This window comes from Dioscorea cayenensis, chromosome 11 (genome assembly GCF_009730915.1).
Source record: "Dioscorea cayenensis subsp. rotundata cultivar TDr96_F1 chromosome 11, TDr96_F1_v2_PseudoChromosome.rev07_lg8_w22 25.fasta, whole genome shotgun sequence".
Taxonomy (NCBI): Eukaryota; Viridiplantae; Streptophyta; class Magnoliopsida; order Dioscoreales; family Dioscoreaceae; genus Dioscorea; species Dioscorea cayenensis.
In genome coordinates this window covers 18,840,266-18,857,291 of record NC_052481.1, presented here as the reverse complement: position 1 = coordinate 18,857,291, position 17,026 = coordinate 18,840,266, and the positions used below count along the sequence as shown (strand labels likewise).

Genomic DNA, 17,026 nt, shown 5'->3' with positions numbered 1-17,026 from the left:
GTATGTTGGTCTTCTTTTGGTCATGACCAGGATGTCAAAACAATTAGATTAAGGATGGTGAGTTCTTCAAGGAAGAAAGAACAATATTTGGTCACCATTAAATAAATAATAATGTACACAAAAGAACATCCTTTTGCTGTTGCAATTTATTCTTGTAAAGTATATGTTTATACAGTGCCAATTGTATTGCACTAGCATGCATAACACTTTGCATCTATTTAATTTAATTTATTGTTATTTTTTTTAAAGCAAGGATGAATGCATGCATGCATGTGGGTACCTTCAACCATGAGAGAAATTATATAAAAACATGCAAGAGAAAAAGGGAAATCAAACCATAGTTAAAAAAAACAATAAACATGTGTTTCATTTATATCACAAACCCTGATCAAATATGATTCTTCAATATCACAATATTATATTATCAATAATAAAAGATAAACAATATGAACACAATACAAGATTGCTTGAAAAGATGCCACTACTATAATTTTCAATAAACTAATGAAACAATATGAACACAATGCAGATAAACAATTTTCAATAAAATTTATAAAACCATTACTTTCAAAGCAGGGCCGGTCTATCAGTCTATGTGGGTTTGATAATTTTTTTTAAATTATTTTTATTAAATAATAAATTACATAATAAAAATAAAAATAAAAAATTAAAATTATTATTAAAAATTACAATAAAAAAATTATTTATCCAAAAAATATTACAAATACCATAAAATTAAAAAATATTTATCACCTGCTCAAGTGTTCAATGTTTAACTATTTTAAAACCTATCATTTACAAATTCTTGAAATACCTTCACATGTTACTTATTTTACTGGAAACAAAAAATTAAAAACAAAATCATAAAATCAGAATTTGGATTAAGCTTTCCCTTGATCTATATAATAATTATGAAACAATCCCATAAGGCCATAACAATTGTGCATGAATGCGAAAATGCTGCTAGCCTGAGGATGCTGAGAGTGTGAACATCAAACACTTACAAAGCTATTCCAAATTACAAGCACATGCCAAACATATTCTAATTGAAGGAATCAACAGTCAAATCTCAGATGTTCTAAATACAAGCAGCCAAACCATAGCATATTAATCTAAAGTATAGATGACATATAAAATCCACAATAAGTCCTAAATCAGTTTTAGAAGCCTGAGAGAACATTTATAACATATTGACACCAATAACAATACTCAAAAATGACAATCAAATTCACCTCGATTCCTTCAACAGTTTCCCTTGTAGTGGTATTGACCTGCCATTGTTTGAAATTCATTTGCTATAGTTGGCAGATATATTTGACCAAGATATAGTTGTGCGCATTAGCTATGATTCTCTTTTAGTAAAGAAAATATTATTAAAGTAGTTGCTTTGATATTTTAATTAAAGTTGACATATGATAAAGTGTTAGTCAAATAATTGTATGAGCTTATTCTTTTCCTTTTGTAGGAATGCCAAGTGCTAAAAGCTGATATACAGCTTTGGCATTCTGTTACGACATCCACTGAGCGGAAATCAAATTTCAGAAGACCAAGTAAGGCTTTTATTCATGCCAGATATCTCTTATATTAATTAATTTCTGCTTCTTTTCTTCTACTGATGCTCCTTTAGACAGATTTTTTTTTTTTTAATTTCATTAAGAATAGGAGTGAATCAGCAGCTTCAGTGCAATTCACTTTTCTAGGAGCCAAAACCATTATAATTATGCATACCCAAATTTTCTTTTTGGGTTTCTGGACTTCAAATCAAAATTATTTGTGATCTATTTTGTTATAATCATATTTCATTTTTCCAGGCAATGGATGCGATATTGGGTACAAGAATTCCTATCAATCTGGATGCTCGTTTGTGGGGTAAATGTTCGGCTGAAGGGGCCACTGCTTTGGTTGAACTTGCTCATCAATATTTGCGGTATAAACCTAATGACCGAGGCACCATAAATGATGTTATTGCAACCCTTGCACAAGTTCAAAGCAATGCTGGGGTGTGCAACTTGTGTATCCCACACATGCAAGGTGTGCAGCAGCGCAAGTTCTTCCGCATTTGCCAAAAGCCAAAAATTGGAGTGAACTTTTAATTTGCATCAGAAACACCTATTACTGCATTGGTTGGTTGGTTGGTGCACATAAGTAAGTGTGAATAATCTTTGTTGGTGTGTATGGATAAGTGTGAATACTCTTGGTTGGCTATATGGATAAGTTTGAATAAGAATATCAAATTTCTGAGATACTACATGTCTTCGGTTTTACCAAGTAGATTTCAGCTTTGCCATCAATGAGCAGGCTCGTAAATTTCTTCCCATGAACGGTCTCCTTAATTTTCCATAAGAAGTTGAGACAGTTTCTGAAGCATGTCGATTTGACTGCCACAGGGCTAGCCCTAGGCACAAGAAACCAAGGCCCATGCCTAAGAGTCATAGATTTTCTAAGTCCCAGGATTTTTATTTTTTTTTAAAATATATATCTAAAATATTAATTTATTATTATTTTACCTCATAAACATTTAAGCTGCCTTTATATTATAAAATTCCATTTTTGATATTATTAATATCCAATAAATTTATCGTTAGTAGGGCCTCAAAATCTTCTAGGCCCCATAGCACTTTTCCTAAATTAAATTTAAAATTTTTATTTATTATTGTCTATGCCCATAGTTATAATTTTGAACTTAAATTTTTTTAATTATATATATATATATATATATCTTATTTAGATGTTTCATGATGATATCAAGATTTAATATATTTGGCTTTATAATATTTATGATAGCATTATAATCTATTAAATGGATTATTGAAATTAATACTAGGACTTGGTTCTAACGTTAATAACGTTAACATTCTAATATTCCAAAATATTTAATAAAAAAAAGAAACAAAACCTCTACACTTATGTCATTATAATGTTTTTACAAAAAAATACTTGTATTTGCTCTTGGTGTCAAAATCCTTATATTTTCATAGTGTTATCAATCTCAATAAAAAAAATTTTCATTAGTTGTAATTAATATCAATTTCCTACCATAAAAAGAGGTATAGCTTCAATTATATTTAATTTTAGTATTTTTTATAATTTATTTGTATTGTTTCTTAATTTTTACTATATATCAAGTAGTTGATTGGTTTTATTTTATTTTCTTATAGGGATTGTAGAATAATTTTAAAAAAAGTGTTACCTCAATCAGGTATTTCTTTTTCTTTTTTTATAATATTATTGCTTTTATTATATTTTTATTGTTTGTTTTGTTAGAATATCTAGTAGAAAATATAAATCTTGATTTGAGAAAAGATAAAAAAAAATAAAGAAAATAATAGACGAATTAATTCAATCTAAAAAAAATGCACTTGAAAAATTTGTTACTAGTATTAAACAAAATATTACATGTGATGAATATTTGGAAAATATATCTATTCATTGTAATGTGTTGGACATGTGTTTTAATTATATTCATTCAATTGGAATGCAAATCAATGACTTATTTGGAAAATGGTATTTAAGTTGGCATTATTTTAATTTAAGGGCAGGGATGAGGGAGTTAATTAAATGAAAGCAATTATGGAGCAATGTAATAGTGAAGATGCTCCCTCTATATCAGGACAAAGAGAACAACCCAACCAAGACATCTTACGACCCACTTATCGTTGTCCTTATGGCCCACTTAAGACTTACCAACCACTAAGACATTGCAAGAAAGGGGCGACCTAAAATCAAAGGCACTTCCACTTCTTCATCGACATCAAGAATAATAAAGTCAGCCAAAAAAATAAATTTATCCACTTTAACAAGCACATCTTCCACTACGCCCCTCGGGTGTCGAATTGATCGATCAGCCAACTGAATTGTCATCTTGGTCAGGGTCAACTCACCTAAAACAAGCTTCATGAAAATCTTGTAAGGCTTACATTGATGCTTGAACCCAAGTCGGCCAAGGCACTCTTTTCAACAGAATCTCCAATCACACAAGGAATTGTGAAGCTACCCGGATCCTTTAATTTTCTAGGCAACTTGTTCTGTAGGATAACCAACCACTCTTCACTCAATGTCGCGGTTGATATTTCTCCGAGCTTCTTATTATTAGTGAGGAGATCCTTCAAGAATTTTGCATACTTGGGCATTTGTGCTAATGCCTCAACAAAAGGAAGGTTGATATGTAGTTGTGTAAACAACCCTAGAAGCTACTTAAACTAATCTTCGGTTTCACTTTGCTTGAGCCAAGAAGAATAGGGAATTCTTGGTTGGTATTCCTTCACTATATATGGGCTTCTCAATCACTTCTCTCTTGGACTCTTCCTCTTCAACTACAATTGACATGTTCTCATTTCTTCTCTCATTTCCACTTGACGGCCACTTCTCAATGTGATTACCTTGACATGCTCTCTAGGCTTCACCTCCGTATTGCTTGGGAGGCTTCCTTGAGGTCTCTCTAATAATGATCTTGCAATTTGGCCTACTTGGCTTTCCAAGTTTTGTATACAATCTTGTTGATTCCTCAAAGTAGTTTCAATGGATGTAAGGTGGTTGTCTTGGATTTGAAACTTCAACTCGATGGGCTGCACAAACTTCATCACTAGCTCATCCAAACTTGGCTTCTTCTCTTGAAATCTGGGAGGTTGACTTGGCTTTTGTTGCCCTTAACCACTCCAAGCAAAATTAGGATGGTTTTGCCATCCCGGATTGTATGTCGCACAATAAGGATTTCCTTGTGGCCGATTCATTCCACTAACATAATCCACTTGCTCAACTTGTCCTAGGGAAGAACTCACAATAAGACAATCGGTAGTAGGGTGTCCACCATTACAAGTCTCACAAGCCATGACTGGAGCTACCCTTGGAGTTATAATCCCATCAATCCTTTTGCTTAATGACTCCACTTAAGCCGCTAAAAGCCGTCAAGACATCAACCTCAAACACCCCTGCTCCATTCACTTGTTTAGCTCTTGAATTCCATTAGTAACTATTCATTGCCATGTCCTCAAACAACTTCCTAACCCCATCCAGTGTCTTGCTCCCCACGGCCCCACCGATTGCGACATCAATGGTTTGCTTCACACTTTGATTCAGTCCTTGGAAGAAAGTTTGAACCTCTATCCATCTTGGAAGACCATGTTGTTGGCATCGCCTTAAAAGATATTTGTACCTCTACCAACCTTCATATAGTGTCTCTCCATCTTGTTGAGTGAAAGAAGCTATGTCATGTCGAAGTTTTGTTGTCCTCCCCGGCGGAAAGTAGTGAGTTAGGAATAGCTTAGCCAATTGATCCCAAATAGTGATTGAATCTCTAGCTAGGCAATATTTGTAGCCACTCCTTTGCCCTTGACTTCAATTAAAATAGGAAAACCCTCAAACGAATAGCATCATTGGAGATTCCATTCAACTTTAACATATCGTACATCTCTAGGAAAGTACTCAAATGTGCATTGGAGTCTTCATCCAACAAACCATGGAATTAACATGACTGTTGGACCATTTTGACGAAGGGCGGCTTGAGTTCAGAAGTGTTAGCTGCAGCAGGAGGCCGCACTATGCTTGATTGTGTGCCATCAAGTGTAGGTCTAGCATAATCGTCTAAAGTTCTCGGTTGCTCTTCTTGCTTTGCCATACTCAATGAATTCGAACTTTCAAAATCTTGAGTTAACTGTCTAACCCTCCTATACAATCTTCGCTCGATCTTTGAATCTTGTTCAAAAAGGTTTGATTTGTTCGAATGGGTCATACACAAGCTTCTGAGAGGCTAACAAAAGAGATGTGATCAATGATAATTATAAAATCAAAATCACAAGATTAAAAAATAGCAAAAAACAAAAGGAAATAACAAGATAAAAAAATAGCTAGTTTAACAAGTAAAAACTTGATCGACGTAAAGTAGATGCATGCAAGTGGACGTGTCAATCGAAGTAATACATGCAAAAGCAAGGTCGAATACATAGAGACTAGATAATAAAAGTACTAACCCTAACTTCATTAGCGAACTTAACAACGATCAAGTTCACTTTCAAAAATTAAAAGGAAAGTAATAAAAAAAAGTAAAAGGCCTAATCGAAAGAAATAAGGAATTGAACTCAATGAATGAAGCAGTGCCATGATCTAATTCACTTAGGAATTTAAAGATTAAGATGATTGCAATCTAAAATAGACTTAACCCTTAGCTAACCGGAACAAAGGAAACCAAAATCACTTAGGATCTCTCAATACTCAAGCGAAATCATAATGGTAAAGCCACTTTTGATACGCAAAACCAACAATGAAAACTAGGATAAATTTGGAAGCAGAAGATAAATCTAAATTAAAGTAATAAAAAAATATAAAGCAATCCCAAGCTACATCAATTCGGACACCCAAAGAAGTTAGCCATCCATGGGGCTCATGTCCATCAATACAAGATAAATCTCAATCTCTAAAACCCTAAACATGTAAAGAAAAACACCCTTTCTCAATATCGTATGGTTGGAGATGATGTGAGCCGCTATGGTTGCCAATGGATCACCACTCCGGTGACTCCTTCAAACTCCCTCTTCAATCCTTCAAAGCCTTCTTCAACCATAGCCAAAGAACTACAGAATCATTTCCCCAAATTTAGCCTAAAACTCGAATGCCCTAAAAAGTTCTTCAAATCTTTAATTTATAGGTTACAGAGCCCGACTGTTATACAGGCAGGTACATGGGTGTGTACTTTACCAGTGTAAATCCTAGGAGAAAACCCAAAAACTCACCGAACCTTGGAGTACACGGGTGGTGTACATAGCCATGTACTGATTCTGGCCGTGTATCTCCTGGGACTTCTTCTTCTCTGGTTCTTCAGTTACACACCCATGCAACCTTCCCTCTACCAATGCTCTTGTATGTGGCACACGCTCTGTGATCTTTCAAATGTACATGGGTGTGTACTTGGTTTACACGGTGTGTTTTTCTTGGTAGGAAGTGATCGAAAGGTCTGCGGCATGATCACATGGTACTCGCTTGATACCCTAAATGCTACTCTACTGAAGTTAACATAGGCTAATACACGGGCGTGTACTTGACTGTGTATTTCTATGTTTGATGGTTTTGGCACCAATTTGCTCTTGATTTGCTTCCTTTTGCTCTTGTTGTACTTCTTTTAACCTGTGATGTGAAATGAACAACTAAGTACAAATTATCCATAAAAATAAAGCCTAAAATAACTGATCATGTGCTAAACAATATAGATAAAACATGTATAAAATATCACTTATCAACACCCAAAAACTCTAATCCCACATTGGAACAACTTTCCTCAGAATACAATATATTTGAGAGTAAATGCTAAGGATATCAGAAATATTTTTAATACAAGCAAGAAAATTGAAAGGAGGGCTAAGCTAATCTAACTTCTAAAGCTTGTAACAACACCAGAAGGTCGTGTATAACATTGGATTATTAACCACCTAACTAGAGTGATCAATTCTACCTACTTGAACAATCAAGGATATATTCTATATATTGACAAAGGAAACTCATTGGAATAGAACTATATGTAAGAAAACTAACCAATACAATGCTCAAGTAGAAATAATACCTTTGAGAATTGAATCTATCATAACTTTGCCTATACTTTTCCAAATCATAAAATTCAAAATTTTGACAAGATTAGACACCTACGACTACCACATATCCAAAATTTATATTTTTTAGAACGCTAATCAATCTATAACATTCATTTGAATCTCCAACTAAATCTACAAACTTGTAACTTAGACATATCCCTTTCAAGCATGTATATCTCTCAACCTACAACTCCAAAATCAATGATATTCTCTTTACAATCAAATAACTTAATAAGTAACATCTTTAATAGCTATTTTTCACCTTACCCAAGTCAATCTCCATGACCATCAAAATTATTGATCAAGCTTCAGATTTTGCACAGAAATCCCATCCGATATAGTTTACTAATAGAATTATATCTCATAAAGTACAAATGTATAACATCTAAAATTTTGCATGTCCTTAGCTAATGTCAAACTCTGCAATTTTCTTGTTTTACTCTCTTCTAAATTCTGCCTCTAAGACCCCTAAAAGTGAAGAGCCATTTTTGGTATATCAAATGCAGAAATCTGGAATCAATTAATAATTTCTTTGACCCTAATTTCATAAAAGATTTTAAAACATAATATGAATTTCTCTAGAGGTTAGTGTTAAGGATAAAACAATGAGGAGTGGATTTAAGCAATGACAAGAAAAAATAGAAACAATCACAAAAAAAAGACGAGAGTTTTACATTGTTCGGTCAAAAAGACCTACGTCCACGGACGCACTATTATCAATTCTTTTACTCATACTAAAGGGTTTACAATTAGAGGGGAATTTATAGAGAGTAGAGTAAAACGAGCCAAAAAAATTCCATATTAGTCTTGGCCTTAGATAACATTTTCCTTTCAAGGCCGCTGCCCCTGAAAAAAACCAAACAAGGCCCCATCGAGGCTCTTGCACCCTTTGAATCCCATAAGAGGCATGGTAATGTATCATCAGGGCATACATCAAACTCAATATACTCAACAGTTAGGAGACCATTTAGCAAGGCATCAAAAATTAGAGATTTGTGAGGGGTAACAATGCAAAAAGGCAAAGCTATATGGTCACAAGCAATTCACTTCCATGGAGCTAAATCAATTTGAGCAAACACACAAATAATTAAAGAAAAACATAGACAACAATGTCGTACATATGGGATGTCCACACTTAAATCGAGTTATATCACAAAGTTCAAGTGAAACAGAGGCATAAACAAATCCTCCCTAAACAATCCAACACACTACTTCCGATACCCAAGGACGAAAACTTGGCAACATAATCATGGTTCCTATTGTTTAGGTAATGATAAGAGACTGGGACTTAAAATAGCATGGCTCAACTAAAATAATTAGTCATACTAAGGAAGGAAGATAAACTGGAAAAAGAAAAGCATAATTCAAACTATAACACGACTCATTAGAAGGTGACACCAATATTCAATGATCCAAATTTAAAATCTAAAGTTACGGAGAGACTCTCCGCAAAAGCCACCCGAGATGAAAACTGGCAATATCACCACTCACTCTACGAAAGCTAAATAAGGAGAAGAAAGAGGACTGCTCTATCTTGGCTACCAATAAGGTGAAGAATAGGTAGCGTGGAGGGAAGTTATCGGTGATGACGGTCTAAAGGGTGAGATAAGGTAAAACCAACATGATTCGGGCGTTCTATATATATATATATATTCTAGATTAATATATAATTTAAATTTAATATGAAAAGATAATTAGGCACAAATATTTCAAATATTCTTATATTGAAATTACAACTAATGGCTAGGATCTAATCAAGGAGTGGGGCCCACACAGCATTTGAGATCATCTGAATATTTTAGTCTCCAAATGAATTGTACTTAACCTTGCTAGTGGTGGTTCAACATTGATCTTATTGATATAAGAATTTCTAGAAAAGAGATTATAGTTTTGTACCGGTCCATTGGTGAAATATTAGCAGTCTATAATATTCAGTCTCGGGTCACTTAGAATATATAAATGACCTCTTTTATTCAGTCTCAACTAATTGAGGATAAATAAATGAACTTTGTTATTCAATCTCGAGTCACTGAGGGTAAATAAATGATCTCTGTTACCCTGGCTAAGGTTACCGAGGATGAATAAGTGATCTATGATAAATAAATTTTGAAAACTTGGCATTATCTAATTATAGAATTTTTGGGTAACGGTATTATTTTGGGACTAAAGATATGATGATTTATTTTATTCTGTATTTTGTATACGTTCTGATAAATTTGAATTTGAGCCCCAATTATTCTCGATATTGGATTTGAGTTTCATAACTTTTGTTAATTTCAACTTTTCTTCCTAAGACATCACACCATTTCCCTAAGTGAAGCAACCCCAGACAGTGGAATAGGGCAGAGCACCTCATGTCATTAATTCCATTGCCCTAGTCTCCTAGGATGCATAATTATTCTCGTCTATTTTTTTGTGTTCTTATGATATTCTTTTTTCTTTTTTTTTGAAAATGTGGATAAACCACTTAAATTAAAGCAAAAGAAAGCACAACAAGCCACATTCCCCCAACAGGAATTAGCAAAAGCAGCGTAACACTAGATGTGGTACAGCTGCACAACAAAAAACCAAAAGCAAAAACAAAGATACATGGGGAACAGGCCTCGCCAAGCCCTCAGCAAAAACTACTCAGAAGACAAGAGCTGCGCCTCCGCGGTAGGAGTAGCATCCGACCCGACCTCAGAAGTGGCCCCTACTGACCGAGAACTGATGAACTCCAAACTGTGACTGATACTCTTCATGGGTTCCTCAAGCTTCCCCATGAAGTTAAATGTGCAATTTGAGAACCAAGACAAAAGCATGCGATCAATCTTGAGAATAATAGCATAGACATGCACAACATTGGCATTGAATATAATATCATTCCTAACAAGCCAAACATTCCACACAAGGGCTTTAACAAGTAAATCACAGAAGTCTCTAACCGCAGGCTGCACAGCCAACCTCCAAGGACCCCAAAGGCTGTACATCAGCCCTGGAGGTTCTGGAAGCCGAAACAGATGAGTAAAGTAATCCCATATCCGCCTAGTGAAAGAACAGGTAAGGAAAAGGTGGTCGACCGTTTCAATGTCGGAGTGACACATGACACAAGTGGCAGTAGGAAGTTTATTACATTTTCTTAAAACAAGATTGTCCAAGGAAAGAATTTTGTTCTTCCACGCAAGCCAGTTAAAGAGATTGATCTTTCTTGGACAAGCGCGATGCCAAAAGAACTTTGCCACCGGACATCTGGTCCCCCCATCGATGAGAAAGTTGTAGAAAGATTTAACAGAGAACGTCCCATTCCCCGTCAGCGACCAACGTTTCTTGTCCTCTCCTCTCAGACCCTGAGCGCGCAGACGGTCTCTAAGATACAAGGAAGCCTCATTCACATTAAAAGGGGCATTTTCAAGCAAAAAAGCCAGCTCTTGCACAGTACCATTGTGGAGTGGATTATCACGAAACTCCCCCGGCCACAAATTCATAGGAGCTAAACCATTGAACCAACTGTCCTTCCAAAAAAGGATCGTATCTCCGGAGCTAACCTCATGGGAAATACAACTCCTGAAGGTCGGGATACAGTTAGAGACACCCCTCCAAAAGAACGAAATCGTCCCAGATGGCCTATGCGAGAGATTCCATCGCGATAACCCATAGTTGAATTGTACAACCTTCGACCCACCCCAATCTGGGTCCAACAGAAATTTCCAAAGCCATTTAGCCAGTAATGCCAAATTAAAGGTGTTCAAATCGAGGATACCCCAACCCCCTTGATCCCTGGGGTGACATAAAGCTTTCCAACCAACCAATCGACATTTTGGATGTCCAATATCTGGTCCAGTCCATAAGAAGTCACGCCTGATGCGATCCAAAGCCTTAATAACCCAGCAAGGCAACCTGAAAATAGACATCCAAAACGTCGGCAAGGAGGACAGAACAGAATTCACCATAATTAGGCGGCCCCCTAACGATAAGTGTTGCGTTTTCCAAGTTGAGAGACGCCTTCTCACTTTTTGAATCAGCCCCTCCCAATCTTGACGGCGAGGTCTTCTGCCAGCAATGGGGACACCAAGATATAAGATCGAGAGGTGACCCACTTGACAGTTAAGTGTTGCAGCTGCATCAGCATGTGGGAGCACCCCAATCTCAGATGAATAGAGACACGTTTTAGCAAAATTAGTCTCCAAACCGGATAGACCTTCAAAAATATAAAGAATAAGCTTAATGATCCTGAGGTCTTCTAAACCGCCAGTGGTTAGAACCAGAAGGTCATCCGCGTAGTGAAGATTACATCTACTACCAAAAACTACCCCTACAAGCACCTTAGATCTGAGTGCATGCGTGAACATTGCACTGAGAACATCTATTACTAGGACAAAGAGAAGTGGAGATAGAGGGTCCCCTTGACGTAACCCCCTTTGGTAGCGAATATAACCATTCGGAGATCCATTAACCAGGATATTAGCCTTGGAAGATACTAAAATATTATGAATCCAGGTCACCGACTTTGGCCCAAAGCCCCTGGCCCGCAAAAGATCCAGGAGGAAATCTCAGTCCAGCAAATCAAATGCTTTTGCAAAATCAACCTTCATAATAAGACCCGGAAGTCTACGTTTGTGAATACTGAAAAGTAGTTCTTCCGCAGTAGCGATGTTATCCAGAATGCATCTGCCCTTCATAAAGGCCGACTGATCAGCATCCACCAGTAGATTCAAAACCTGGCTAAGCCGGTTTGCCAGAATTTTGGAGATGATTTTCAGACAAAAGTTAATGAGACTAATGGGGCGGAAGTCCGAAGCCGACTCTGGCGTTCCCACCATTGGAATCAAGGCAATGCTGGCCCAATTAATGCGTTCTAAGTTGGCACACCCAGCATAAAAGTCATCACAAAGTAACTGGAAGTCCACCTTTAACAGATCCCAGAAGTGCTTAAAGAACTTGATCGGGAACCCCGTTGGCCCGGGGGCTTTATTCCCACCCAAATCAAAAACCGCCTTTTTGATCTCCTCAAGTGAGAACGGTCTATCAAGATGAGACAAATCAACCTGCTCCTTGTGGGCTAAAGGCATTTGAAGATCCACTTGCAAGCGCGAAGCCCGACGTTGCCCAAACTGCTGATGAAATTTTTCCCGGAAAACATGCCCAATACCACGCAAGTCAGTAATAAGGGCTCCATTGTGGCGAATATTAGGAATAAAGTTTCGATTTTTCCTCCCATTTGCAAACGCGTGAAAGAATTTTGTATTATTGTCACCCTCTTTAAGCCAAAGAAGCCTGGATCTCTGTTTCCAGTAGATTTCTTCTTGCTTCAAAATGACATTCAGCTTCTCTAAGAGATCTTGTTCCCTGTGCACTTCATCAAGAGTAAGGCACCTAGATTCCTTAGAAATGTCTAAATCCTCGAGATCATGCAACAACTCCAGCTTCTTAAGTTTAATCGAACCAAAGCTAGTTTTTGCCCAAACTCGAATGTGATCACGCAGAAAAGCCAGTTTTTTAGCTAAAATAAACGCGCCACATCCAACCAATAAAGGCTCCGCCCACCACTGACACACCAAATCCTGGAACCCCTCCGCAGTTGTCCAAGCCAGTTCGAAACGAAAAGATCACGGTTTGGACAGGTGGGCCCCCAATTCTAGTTTGGGAAAATGGGTCGCCCAAGCTTGGTTGACAACAAAGCGATCCAATTTAACCCAAATCGGATCAGATTGGCCGTTAGTCTAGGTAAATCTTCTACCAGTTGAAGGGGGCTCCACAAGACCACAATCATCTAAAAAGGTGTTTGCACCTCGGATGTCATCCAGATTAAGTAATCCTGACCTTTTATCCTCGAAAGCAAAAATCGCGTTGAAGTCCCCGCAAACCACCCATGGAATGTCCGGAGAACCTGCGCAACCACGAAGTTCCTCCCAAAATGCACATTTAAGAGACCTCGCATTTGGTCCATAAACTGAGGTACAACGCCATTTGAAATTAGTCGGCTTGTAAACAAATTCCACAGTCAGACTAAAAACCCCCAAACTTTCAAGATTGCCAATAAGCAACCCACTGTTCCAACCAATAACAATACCTCCCGCTGAGCCTCTTGCAGGCAGGAAAACAGATTGGTCAAGCCGGGAACCCCCAATTTCTCGCCACATGGCGGAAGGAATATTATCTAGCTTAGATTCTTGTAAACAACAAACATCTGCGAAATGCAGGTTCAAAAAGTCTTTTACTAGGAACCGCTTAGCCGGTCTACCTAGACCCCTAACATTCCAAGATATAATATTCATAAAACACATCTAATTCTCGCGGACCTCAGACGAGGTCTCCGCCTGTTTCAGGATGGAAGCAGAACGCATCTGCTCCATCACCCGTAAGTGACTAAGACAATCAGTAACAGGTTCCGTAAAAGAGATGCCACAAGCATTACAATAGTTCAATAATTGAGTATCAGTCCAATCTGAAATGAGGAGAGGTTTAGAAGTACCTTCCGCAGAAGTGCTGTGGTCCCCTTTCTTTTTTGCTGGCTTCGGCGGCTCAGCGACAAACCCTGCATCCTCATTGAACCTCGTGGACGGCTTTTTAGGTCTCCCACTTCTCCTAGTTCCTTTTACTTGATCATCAAGGGATCTGTCTGTGTCTCCAGCAAGACCAGGTAGAAGCTGCCGAAGTTTCTTCTCAATGACGAACATCGAGTCATCAGATTCGACATTGCTACCAGACGAACCCCCCACCTCGGAATGGAGACCTAAGTCATCTCCCTCCTTCGGAGCACTAGCAAGTGGTAACGAAGTGATATCTGATCCCGGAACAAGAGCCCAAACCCCCGCTAGGAATTGTCAAATAAAACCCAGTGGAGGGATGAATGTGGGAATAGAAGAGCTGTCCCCAAAATCCACACTAGAATAATCTGGCCCAGCAGGAAGGCCAAGCCCATGTATCTTAGAAGGCCTAGGACTAGGGACAAAACAAGGCCCAATAGCATCACCCACCTCGGGCCCGGATTCTATGATATGGGCCGGCCCAGTACTAGAGTCTAGTTGAGGCACAGAAACTCCCTCCATAGGGCAAATAGCATTAGTCTCTTGGGCCACAAAAGAGCCCACTTCTTGGGCCACAGAAGAACCCACATAACATATCAGAATAGGGTCCCCATGGAACATATCATTATTACCATGCCCGAAATCCTGGTCCAACAATGGGTCCAGCCCACCATCAGCGAGGATAGGATCTTCCATCACAAGATCAAGCTTTGTACAATTCTTCACCCCATGTGGCTTTCCTCGAGAAACATCCACGCCGCCATCCCTAGCCACATCAGCAGCACGGACATTGGATGCTCTGAACGTCGCCATCACATGCATACCGCCATCTGAATTTAAAACACGTTGGTTCTTCGGCTGCCGAATAGCCCAGCGTTTGACACGTCGTGGTCTCGAACTCCACGACCCAGCCGCATCACGTCTCGATCCCTTCTCAATCCCGGAGGACCGAGCCAAAGATGGACCATCGGATCGACGGAGAATTTCAATGCGACCATCGGTCCGACGCGCAGCCGTCCGAGGTCGTGGAACCATCTCATTAACTCCGCCGTGGGAGCCAAGCTCAACCACGGCCACCGGCGACATCCCCACAGAGTTAGAAAAGTGAGACGGAACCACATCAGCATCCTGACCAGGATTCACCACCACATGTAACAGCTGAGCAAAGCTCCACCGTCCCATCGTCCGCCTGACCCGCAGAATGGTCCGCCTGTGCTTTCTTGCCCTTGTCCTCCGGAGGAACTTCATGGGTGGAACGCCGAGTCAGCGGGGGAGCAGCAGCCACCTCAACACTCAAATCAGGTAATACGTACCTTCCAAGGTCCCGCCGGAACAATGGAAAAGCCTCCCGTTCGCCCGTGAAGATAACCGCGTATTTCCTCATCGCCAGGCTGAGGTCGAGTTCTAACGGAAGAGAAACGCCAACACGCCGACGGACCAACGCAGATATAAAACGCTTGTGTGGAACCGTAGCTTAAGAAAGAGCCACAAGCTCGACCACAGGTCGAAGAACATCAACGATAACATTCCAGGACCATGCGTGTAGAGGGAGATTCCATATTAAAACCCAGATGCCATCCCCTAATGCTCTCCCCTCTGCACCCAACTCCGCAGACCAAGGGGCGAGCTTCAACAAACATGGGCCGTCCTTAGTGGATGCTTTAAAAGTGCCAAGCTTACAAACTTCCTTCACATCCGACCGACTCGCCAAAGGAACCAGATATGAGCATTCAGTCAAGGGAGTAATAGGCCCGGCAAGGGAAACATTGATGAGTGACGGGGCGATCTCCAGAATGCTCGCTTCATTGACAAAACCGGAAACCAAAGACAGGATCGCCACTTTCCCCAACTCCTCATGGGTAGCAGTAACCTCCGGGGATAGCGGGAGCGAGATGGTCGCCCGACGATGTCTCTCTGGTCTAGGGGCCGTCCCCATCACCTGAGAAACCGGCAACACCCCCGAAGCCCCACTAGGGACCGGATGCACTTGTGCTCCCCCCTGCTGTCCCATAGCTTTGCAACGAACATGGCGTTTACGATGCGGACTCCTCTGCAGCACCACCGAGCACTTGGCAGCCAAATGACCAACACCAGAACAACGCAGGCAAACCACCTGATACCTGCACTCGGCCGTCCTATGAGAAGATCGGAAGCAACGGCCGCAACCCTTGTCCCTCGGAGATCTCGGACGCTTAGACCCTGTGAGTTTCCTCTCCACCCGTTGTTGGTCAATTGCAGAGTGCTTACCTGCCAATGACTTTGAAGAGCAACCTCCTTCCGACGAAGACGAATGAACCACTTGAGCATACGACATTTCAAGAGCCTTGTCTCTGACTACCGTCTCAGCAGCCAACCTTCCTTCACTACCTCCTTGACGACCACCTTCTTCAGACTCACCACCTCCGGCAACGCCCCACAAGTCTCGTAGGAGACTCATCCTTGGCTTCAAGTCCAACCTTTCTCATTATCCAATTTTCTTATGATATTCCATCTTTTGTAGTAATTTTGAATATTTTTGTATTAATGTCTTACAATACAAGAATCTACAAAATTAGAAAATAAAATCTAAAAATGAAATTTTTTGTATTTTTTATTTGAAATAGGCTAGAAACTGAATGGCAATATGTTTTTAATTGAAAAATAGAAATAAAATCTATTTTTAATTTCGAAACAACATATTTTTCATTTCTAATACATTTCTACTGGATTATGAACGGATTTGAGATGGGCATATGCAAATATATTTATTAAAATATTATTAAAAATATGTTTCCATCTGTTTGTAATAGAAATGGTTTAGAATCAACATTTATAAATATATTTTATTAAAATAATACAAAATATTTGTTTCTAATCCGTTTCATTACAATCTAATTAAAAATAGACATTTTATAATATATTTTATTAAAATAATAAAAAAATTATTTTCTAATTTATTTGTAA

At 38.8% G+C, this 17,026-nt stretch overlaps 1 non-coding gene across 1 annotated transcript; it reads left to right on the top strand.

Annotated features, from left to right (window-relative positions):
- Positions 1 to 5,113: 5,113 nt before the first annotated feature.
- LOC120272853 lies at positions 5,114 to 5,220 on the top strand. The gene has a single exon (XR_005540388.1). It is a non-coding gene; the product is annotated as a small nucleolar RNA R71 (small nucleolar RNA).
- Positions 5,221 to 17,026: the final 11,806 nt, after the last annotated feature.